Source organism: Branchiostoma floridae, chromosome 3 (assembly GCF_000003815.2).
Source record: "Branchiostoma floridae strain S238N-H82 chromosome 3, Bfl_VNyyK, whole genome shotgun sequence".
In the NCBI taxonomy this organism is placed as follows: domain Eukaryota; kingdom Metazoa; phylum Chordata; class Leptocardii; order Amphioxiformes; family Branchiostomatidae; genus Branchiostoma; species Branchiostoma floridae.
The window spans coordinates 10,074,658-10,085,734 of record NC_049981.1 but is presented as its reverse complement, the minus strand read 5'-3'; the positions used below and the strand labels follow the sequence as shown (position 1 = coordinate 10,085,734).

At 39.6% G+C, this 11,077-nt stretch overlaps 1 protein-coding gene across 3 annotated transcripts in view; it reads right to left on the bottom strand.

The window, feature by feature from the left end:
• Nucleotides 1–11,058, bottom strand: part of LOC118411266 (plasminogen-like) — a 20,688-nt gene extending 9,630 nt beyond the window's left edge. For 2 of the 3 annotated variants that reach the window (XM_035813435.1, XM_035813437.1), the window contains exon 1: nt 10,620–11,058. The gene's annotated coding sequence lies outside the window, so the exon portion shown is untranslated. Of the gene's footprint in view, nt 1–9,093; nt 9,185–10,619 lie in introns of those variants that run through there. The other variant, XM_035813436.1, reaches the window with a different exon arrangement.
• Nucleotides 11,059–11,077: the final 19 nt, after the last annotated feature.

The following is an 11,077-nucleotide window of genomic DNA, read 5'->3' as shown; positions in this document are numbered from 1 at the left end:
CGCTAAGCGAACTTCGGTACCAAAAGACCATTCACGATCAAAATCTTAGACAAATGTGCGTAGTTAACACTTGAATCCATAGTAAAATACGTAAGGAGTGGACGGAGTGATGGTGTACTAAAAATTACTTCCTTACTTTTCTTAATGAAGGGCTTGAAATCCAATGAAGGTTCACCTACGTTAACCGCTAAGCGAACCTTTCGGTAACCCCAAAGCGAACCCATACAATCGAACTTCCAAAATCTTAGACAAAATGTGCGTTAGTTTTAACACTTGAATTCCATAGTAAAATGCGTAAGGAGTGGACGGAAAGTGATTGGTGTACTATAAAATTTACTTCCTTACTTTTCTATAGGGCTTGAAATCCAATGAAGGTTCACCTACGTTAACCGCTAAGCGAACCTTTCGGTAACCCCAAAAGCGACCCCATTCAATCGAACTTCCAAAATCTTAGACAAAATGTGCGTTAGTTTTAACACTTGAATTCCATAGTAAAATACGCAAGGAGTGGACGGAAAGTGATTGGTGTACTAAAAATTACTTCCTTACTTTTCTATAGGGCTTGAAATCCAATGAAGGTTCACCTACGTTAACCGCTAAGTGAACCTTTCGGTAACCCCAAAGCGACCCCATACAATCGAACTTCCAAAATCTTAGACAAAATGTGCGTTAGTTTTAACACTTGAATTCCATAGTAAAATGCGTAAGGAGTGGACGGAAAGTGATTGGTGTACTAAAAATTACTTCCTTACTTTTCTATAGGGCTTGAAATCCAATGAAGGTTCACCTACGTTAACCGCTAAGCGAACCTTTCGGTAACCCCAAAAGCGACCCCATTCAATCGAACTTCCAAAATCTTAGACAAAATGTGCGTTAGTTTTAACACTTGAATTCCATAGTAAAATACGTAAGGAGTGGACGGAAAGTGATTGGTGTACTAAAAATTACTTCCTTACTTTTCTATAGGGCTTGAAATCCAATGAAGGTTCACCTACGTTAACCGCTAAGCGAACCTTTCGGTAACCCCAAAGCGACCCCATACAATCGAACTTCCAAAATCTTAGACAAAATGTGCGTTAGTTTTAACACTTGAATTCCATAGTAAAATACGTAAGGAGTGGACGGAAAGTGATTGGTGTACTAAAAATTACTTCCTTACTTTTCTATAGGGCTTGAAATCCAATGAAGGTTCACCTACGTTAACCGCTAAGCGAACCTTTCGGTAACCCCAAAAGCGACCCCATTCAATCGAACTTCCAAAATCTTAGACAAAATGTGCGTTAGTTTTAACACTTGAATTCCATAGTAAAATACGTAAGGAGTGGACGGAAAGATGATTGGTGTACTAAAAATTACTTCCTTACTTTCTCTATAGGGCTTGAAATCCAATGAAGGTTCACCTACGTTAACCGCTAAGCGAACCTTTCGGTAACCCCAAAAGCGACCCCATTCAATCGAACTTCCAAAATCTTAGACAAAATGTGCGTTAGTTTTAACACTTGAATTCCATAGTAAAATACGCAAGGAGTGGACGGAAAGTGATTGGTGTACTAAAAATTACTTCCTTACTTTTCTATAGGGCTTGAAATCCAATGAAGGTTCACCTACGTTAACCGCTAAGTGAACCTTTCGGTAACCCCAAAGCGACCCCATACAATCGAACTTCCAAAATCTTAGACTAAATGTGCGTTAGTTTTAACACTTGAATTCCATAGTAAAATGCGTAAGGAGTGGACGGACAGTGATTGGTGTACTAAAAATTACTTCCTTACTTTTCTATAGGGCTTGAAATCCAATGAAGGTTCACCTACGTTAACCGCTAAGCGAACCTTTCGGTAACCCCAAAAGCGACCCCATTCAATCGAACTTCCAAAATCTTAGACAAAATGTGCGTTAGTTTTAACACTTGAATTCCATAGTAAAATACGTAAGGAGTAGACGGAAAGTGATTGGTGTACTAAAAATTACTTCCTTACTTTTCTATAGGGCTTGAAATCCAATGAAGGTTCACCTACGTTAACCGCTAAGCGAACCTTTCGGTAACCCCAAAGCGACCCCATACAATCGAACTTCCAAAATCTTAGAGAAAGTGTGCGTTAGTTTTAATACTTGAATTCCATAGTAAAATACGTAAGGAGTAGACGGAAAGTGATTGGTGTACTAAAAATTACTTCCTTACTTTTCTATAGGGCTTGAAATCCAATGAAGGTTCACCTACGGTAACCGCTAAGCGAACCTTTCGGTAACCCCAAAGCGACCCCATACAATCGAACTTCCAAAATCTTAGACAAAATGTGCGTTAGTTTTAACACTTGAATTCCATAGTAAAATACGTAAGGAGTAGACGGAAAGTGATTGGTGTACTAAAAATTACTTCCTTACTTTTCTATAGGGCTTGAAATCCAATGAAGGTTCACCTACGTTAACCGCTAAGCGAACCTTTCGGTAACCCCAAAGCGACCCCATACAATCGAACTTCCAAAATCTTAGACAAAATGTGCGTTAGTTTTAACACTTGAATTCCATAGTAAAATACGTAAGGAGTAGACGGAAAGTGATTGGTGTACTAAAAATTACTTCCTTACTTTTCTATAGGGCTTGAAATCCAATGAAGGTTCACCTACGTTAACCGCTAAGCGAACCTTTCGGTAACCCCAAAGCGACCCCATACAATCGAACTTCCAAAATCTTAGACAAAATGTGCGTTAGTTTTAACACTTGAATTCCATAGTAAAATACGTAAGGAGTAGACGGAAAGTGATTGGTGTACTAAAAATTACTTCCTTACTTTTCTATAGGGCTTGAAATCCAATGAAGGTTCACCTACGGTAACCGCTAAGCGAACCTTTCGGTAACCCCAAAGCGACCCCATACAATCGAACTTCCAAAATCTTAGACAAAATGTGCGTTAGTTTTAACACTTGAATTCCATAGTAAAATGCGTAAGGACTGGACGGAAAGTGATTGGTGTACTAAAAATTACTTCCTTACTTTTCTATAGGGCTTGAAATCCAATGAAGGTTCACCTACGTTAACCGCTAAGCGAACCTTTCGGTAACCCCAAAGCGACCCCATACAATCGAACTTCCAAAATCTTAGACAAAATGTGCGTTAGTTTTAACACTTGAATTCCATAGTAAAATACGTAAGGAGTAGACGGAAAGTGATTGGTGTACTAAAAATTACTTCCTTACTTTTCTATAGGGCTTGAAATCCAATGAAGGTTCACCTACGTTAACCGCTAAGCGAACCTTTCGGTAACCCCAAAAGCGACCCCATTCAATCGAACTTCCAAAATCTTAGACAAAATGTGCGTTAGTTTTAACACTTGAATTCCATAGTAAAATACGTAAGGAGTGGACGGAAAGTGATTGGTGTACTAAAAATTACTTCCTTACTTTTCTATAGGGCTTGAAATCCAATGAAGGTTCACCTACGTTAACCGCTAAGCGAACCTTTCGGTAACCCCAAAGCGACCCCATACAATCGAACTTCCAAAATCTTAGACAAAATGTGCGTTAGTTTTAACACTTGAATTCCATAGTAAAATACGTAAGGAGTGGACGGAAAGTGATTGGTGTACTAAAAATTACTTCCTTACTTTTCTATAGGGCTTGAAATCCAATGAAGGTTCACCTACGTTAACCGCTAAGCGAACCTTTCGGTAACCCCAAAAGCGACCCCATTCAATCGAACTTCCAAAATGCTTACATCAAAATGTGCGTTAGTTTTAACACTTGAATTCCATAGTAAAATGCGTAAGGAGTGGACGGAAAGTGATTGGTGTACTAAAAATTACTTCCTTACTTTTCTATAGGGCTTGAAATCCAATGAAGGTTCACCTACGTTAACCGCTAAGCGAACCTTTCGGTAACCCCAAAAGCGACCCCATTCAATCGAACTTCCAAAATCTTAGACAAAATGTGCGTTAGTTTTAACACTTGAATTCCATAGTAAAATACGTAAGGAGTGGACGGAAAGTGATTGGTGTACTAAAAATTACTTCCTTACTTTTCTATAGGGCTTGAAATCCAATGAAGGTTCACCTACGTTAACCGCTAAGTGAACCTTTCGGTAACCCCAAAGCGACCCCATACAATCGAACTTCCAAAATCTTAGACAAAATGTGCGTTAGTTTTAACACTTGAATTCCATAGTAAAATACGTAAGGAGTGGACGGAAAGTGATTGGTGTACTAAAAATTACTTCCTTACTTTTCTATAGGGCTTGAAATCCAATGAAGGTTCACCTACGTTAACCGCTAAGCGAACCTTTCGGTAACCCCAAAAGCGACCCCATTCAATCGAACTTCCAAAATCTTAGACAAAATGTGCGTTAGTTTTAACACTTGAATTCCATAGTAAAATACGTAAGGAGTGGACGGAAAGTGATTGGTGTACTAAAAATTACTTCCTTACTTTTCTATAGGGCTTGAAATCCAATGAAGGTTCACCTACGTTAACCGCTAAGTGAACCTTTCGGTAACCCCAAAGCGACCCCATACAATCGAACTTCCAAAATCTTAGACAAAATGTGCGTTAGTTTTAACACTTGAATTCCATAGTAAAATGCGTAAGGAGTGGACGGAAAGTGATTGGTGTACTAAAAATTACTTCCTTACTTTTCTATAGGGCTTGAAATCCAATGAAGGTTCACCTACGTTAACCGCTAAGCGAACCTTTCGGTAACCCCAAAAGCGACCCCATTCAATCGAACTTCCAAAATCTTAGACAAAATGTGCGTTAGTTTTAACACTTGAATTCCATAGTAAAATACGTAAGGAGTGGACGGAAAGTGATTGGTGTACTAAAAATTACTTCCTTACTTTTCTATAGGGCTTGAAATCCAATGAAGGTTCACCTACGTTAACCGTTAAGCGAACCTTTCGGTAACCCCAAAGCGACCCCATACAATCGAACTTCCAAAATTTTAGACAAAATGTGCGTTAGTTTTAACACTTGAATTCCATAGTAAAATACGTAAGGAGTGGACGGAACAGTGATTGGTGTACTAAAAATTACTTCCTTACTTTTCTATAGGGCTTGAAATCCAATGAAGGTTCACCTACGTTAACCGCTAAGCGAACCTTTCGGTAACCCCAAAAGCGACCCCATTCAATCGAACTTCCAAAATCTTAGACAAAATGTGCGTTAGTTTTAACACTTGAATTCCATAGTAAAATACGCAAGGAGTGGACGGAAAGTGATTGGTGTACTAAAAATTACTTCCTTACTTTTCTATAGGGGCTTGAAATCCAATGAAGGTTCACCTACGTTAACCGCTAAGCGAACCTTTCGGTAACCCCCAAAGCGACCCCATACAATCGAACTTCCAAAATCTTAGACAAAATGTAGCGTTAGATAGTTTTACACTTGAATTCCATAGTAAAATACGTAAGGAGTGGACGGAAAGTGATTGGTGTACTAAAAATTACTTCCTTACTTTTCTATAGGGCTTGAAATCCAATGAAGGTTCACCTACGTTAACCGCTAAGTGAACCTTTCGGTAACCCCAAAGATCGCCCTCCTGAAGCCAGTTTCCAAAATCTTAGACAAAATGTGCGTTAGTTTTAACACTTGAATTCCATAGTAAAATGCGTAAGGAGTGGACGGAAAAGTGATTGGTGTACTAAAAATTGACTTCCTTACTTTTCTATAGGGCTTGAAATCCAATGAAGGTTCACCTACGTTAACCGCTAAGCGAACCTTTCGGTAACCCCAAAGCGACCCCATACAATCGAACTTCCAAAATCTTAGACAAAATGTGCGTTAGTTTTAACACTTGAATTCCATAGTAAAATACGTAAGGAGTGGACGGAAAGTGATTGGTGTACTAAAAATTACTTCCTTACTTTTCTATAGGGCTTGAAATCCAATGAAGGTTCACCTACGTTAACCGCTAAGCGAACCTTTCGGTAACCCCAAAAGCGACCCCATTCAATCGAACTTCCAAAATCTTAGACAAAATGTGCGTTAGTTTTAACACTTGAATTCCATAGTAAAATACGCAAGGAGTGGACGGAAAGTGATTGGTGTACTAAAAATTACTTCCTTACTTTTCTATAGGGCTTGAAATCCAATGAAGGTTCACCTACGTTAACCGCTAAGTGAACCTTTCGGTAACCCCAAAGCGACCCCATACAATCGAACTTCCAAAATCTTAGACAAAATGTGCGTTAGTTTTAACACTTGAATTCCATAGTAAAATGCGTAAGGAGTGGACGGAAAGTGATTGGTGTACTAAAAATTACTTCCTTACTTTTCTATAGGGCTTGAAATCCAATGAAGGTTCACCTACGTTAACCGCTAAGCGAACCTTTCGGTAACCCCAAAAGCGACCCCATTCAATCGAACTTCCAAAATCTTAGACAAAATGTGCGTTAGTTTTAACACTTGAATTCCATAGTAAAATACGTAAGGAGTGGACGGAAAGTGATTGGTGTACTAAAAATTACTTCCTTACTTTTCTATAGGGCTTGAAATCCAATGAAGGTTCACCTACGGTAACCGCTATGCGAACCTTTCGGTAACCCCAAAGCGACCCCATACAATCGAACTTCCAAAATCTTAGACAAAATGTGCGTTAGTTTTAACACTTGAATTCCATAGCAAAATACCTAAGGAGTAGACGGAAAGTGATTGGTGTACTAAAAATTACTTCCTTACTTTTCTATAGGGCTGGAAATCCCATGAAGGTTCACCTACGGTAACCGCTAAGCGAACCTTTCGGTAACCCCAAAGCGACCCCATACAATCGAACTTCCAAAATCTTAGACAAAATGTGCGTTAGTTTTAACACTTGAATTCCATACTAAAATACGTAAGGAGTAGACGGAAACTGATTGGTGTACTAAAAATTACTTCCTTACTTTTCTATAGGGCTTGAAATCCAATGAAGGTTCACCTACGTTAACCGCTAAGCGAACCTTTCGGTAACCCCAAAGCGACCCCATACAATCGAACTTCCAAAATCTTAGACAAAATGTGCGTTAGTTTTAACACTTGAATTCCATAGTAAAATACGTAAGGAGTAGACGGAAAGTGATTGGTGTACTAAAAATTACTTCCTTACTTTTCTATAGGGCTTGAAATCCAATGAAGGTTCACCTACGGTAACCGCTAAGCGAACCTTTCGGTAACCCCAAAGCGACCCCATACAATCGAACTTCCAAAATCTTAGAGAAAGTGTGCGTTAGTTTTAATACTTGAATTCCATAGTAAAATACGTAAGGAGTAGACGGAAAGTGATTGGTGTACTAAAAATTACTTCCTTACTTTTCTATAGGGCTTGAAATCCAATGAAGGTTCACCTACGGTAACCGCTAAGCGAACCTTTCGGTAACCCCAAAGCGACCCCATACAATCGAACTTCCAAAATCTTAGACAAAATGTGCGTTAGTTTTAACACTTGAATTCCATAGTAAAATACGTAAGGAGTAGACGGAAAGTGATTGGTGTACTAAAAATTACTTCCTTACTTTTCTATAGGGCTTGAAATCCAATGAAGGTTCACCTACGGTAACCGCTAAGCGAACCTTTCGGTAACCCCAAAGCGACCCCATACAATCGAACTTCCAAAATCTTAGACAAAATGTGCGTTAGTTTTAACACTTGAATTCCATAGTAAAATACGTAAGGAGTAGACGGAAAGTGATTGGTGTACTAAAAATTACTTCCTTACTTTTCTATAGGGCTTGAAATCCAATGAAGGTTCACCTACGGTAACCGCTAAGCGAACCTTTCGGTAACCCCAAAGCGACCCCATACAATCGAACTTCCAAAATCTTAGACAAAATGTGCGTTAGTTTTAACACTTGAATTCCATAGTAAAATACGTAAGGAGTAGACGGAAAGTGATTGGTGTACTAAAAATTACTTCCTTACTTTTCTATAGGGCTTGAAATCCAATGAAGGTTCACCTACGGTAACCGCTAAGCGAACCTTTCGGTAACCCCAAAGCGACCCCATACAATCGAACTTCCAAAATCTTAGACAAAATGTGCGTTAGTTTTAACACTTGAATTCCATAGTAAAATACGTAAGGAGTAGACGGAAAGTGATTGGTGAACTAAAAGTACTTCGTACTTTTCTATAGGCTTGAAATCCAATGAAGGTTCACCTACGGTAACCGCTAAGCGAACCTTTCGGTAACCCCAAAGCGACCCCATACAATCGAACTTCCAAAATCTTAGAGAAAGTGTGCGTTAGTTTTAATACTTGAATTCCATAGTAAAATACGTAAGGAGTAGACGGAAAGTGATTGGTGTACTAAAAATTACTTCCTTACTTTTCTATAGGGCTTGAAATCCAATGAAGGTTCACCTACGTTAACCGCTAAGCGAACCTTTCGGTAACCCCAAAGCGACCCCATACGATCGTGTAGTGTCGTTCTTCCATGAACGACACTTTGATTTGACCCCCAGCGGAGGTCATGGAACTGCAGGCGACGCACAGGCAGTGCCCGGTAACAGTATCAAGGCGCAAATTCGCCCCGGCGAAGAAGCACCGTAATGTACCTTATACAGTCTGAAAACTGATATTCTTCTAACAATTAGCACAGTTTCCACCTCGTTGCTGTACACAGAAGATTAACTACGGACTTAGCAAGTACTGTGACGCACTACTTTATACCCGAACTACTTCTGGGGACGGGGGTCGCGCATTAATACTGTGTGATGAGACCTAAGACAAGACTGAGGCAGACTGTGCTCCCCCCGCTCACATGCACGCACACACATACATACATACATACATACATACATACATACATACATACACATATCAATTGACGACCTAGATTTAGATAACAGTGTCTTGCTGTATGCAAGCTGAAACATGCTAATATTGCAGTCCTTATCGTATCTCCAACAGCTTCTGAAACATCTTCAATCGCAATGTCAAGACTTAGATTCCTCAGTTTGGAATATTGTGAGGGGGACCAGTTGCACGTGTTGACCAAATATTTTGGTAAAGGGTCGCGAGAATTGGTCCGTCTTCCTGTTAACCTGACAAGAATATCGGGGCGAACTTAAAAATGCTATTATTGAAATTAATGACAAGAAGATTAACGATATCTAACGAGAAAGCCACCCACCTGACACCTGACCTCGGACACTATGTTGAACTTATGATTTATGTTCGGGGTTCTCCACCCAGGTGTCTTTGAAAAACGCCGTCAGACGATATGTTTCACCCTGGTTAAAGAATAAACAAACAAATAAACAAACACATTTGCGTTGCACCAGGCGACCAGGGGTGCCGTCACCATTAAATGACGAAAATCCTGGTGACGGTACCACTTGCCAGAATGATCTAATCAAAAGATCACAATAAAAACCCAAATATATCTTATAAGTCCACAAATATATATTATAAGTCCACAACAGGCGCCGCCCTCCTCGACTGCAAGTGGCATCCAAGTATAGTGAAGCTCGGGAGAGCATTTAATGGCAAAATTTGTGTTTCTCAATACTACGCGACGTCTGTGTGTTTTGATCGGTCCACCATCTTAGATGTTCAAGTCTTGAAATTAACCACTTCGGTCGGTAGCAATCTGAAAACTTTGTGAGTCTTCACATATTTCAGAAATTTATTGCAGGGGAAGGAACCGTACTTCGATATTTAGCAGGGCAGGCCGATTTTCACGGCCCTAGGATATTTGTACACAGTTTCGAACTTCGTAGAGCAATTACAAAGATGAGAATCAGTAGTCACAAACTAAATATAGAAGCCGCAAGGAGGTTATATTCAGAATATAACCTCCTTGGAAGCCGGAAGATATACCAAAATTCCCCGTGACCAGAGGCTTTGTCCATTTTGCCCAAATGAGGTCGAAGACGAACGTCACTTTGTTATGGATTGTTCTCGATATAATGATAAACGCACAGAGCTGTTCACACTACTTTCCGCTTGTTCTAAAGAATTTGCTACTCTCTGTTCGATAGATAAATTCAACTACATTCTGGGAGACGATAATCCTCACTGTGTACAAGTAGGCAAATATATCCACGAATGTTTATACCGTAGAACTAATAGTGTTAATGACATGCTAGACCCTATATGTTGATTTAATCATACCTATAGATATCCATATATGTGTTTTTAGTTGTACTGTAAGTAGTTGTTATACATGTAGACCTTACGAAAGTCGCTGTACTTTTGTCGTGTCAATAAAGATTGTTTGTATTTGGCCCGCCGTGAAATTGCCCCCCCCCCCCGCCAACAATCTTCAAAATGAAGTGATCTAATATTCGCAACCAATCTTATTCACTTGTCACCTAGAGCTACGTGAGTCATTGAGTTTGACTGATGTGTTTTAGAAGTGGTTGGGGAACTGATTTTTTCTGGAGGACAGGCGGACCAATTCTCATGGCCCTTCAGAAACATTTGGTCCGTCCGCGAATTAAAACTACTCCCCCCTCCCCTCAATCTTCCAATGGCTTGGATTAAGTTATATGAAAATCAGCCATACTTGTCACGACATTTCTAACCGGGAGTCTTGATACTGTGATTCAAGATGCTTTAGAAGTCTTGCAGAACTATACTTAGTAACGATTTGTGGAAGTTGTCATCATTGGGGATAAAGAGGAATGCTTTAAAATATAGACCGATATTACTCACTGGCCTGTGTATCTTCGAGTCTTGTCACCAATGTTGTCCGTGATCAGCGCCAGCAGCGTGGAGTTAGGTAGCCAGATGCAATTGCCAGTCCTTCGGTACATCTTCTCTCTTATAAGCTTTCTTATAATATAAACTAACACGCCCGGACCAATTGTCGCGGCCTGACTATAGCTAAGTCACTAGTGCAGTGACTGACACATTTTTTTTTTAATTTCATGTGGCGGATATGACGGAACGAAGACGTCGGGTCAATGAGCCAAACAAACAAACAAAAATTATTCATTGTTTCATCTCCCATTCTGGTTTTCTGCCGAAACTAAAAAAGTCTCTATACATAAGATTAAATAATAGATGTAAAGTAAACGTTTATTAAACTTAGTGTTATGCACAGAAACGCTGTACCATGTTAGCAATTTAGAGTAGCGTTGAGATGCAAAATACAAAATGTAACAACATAA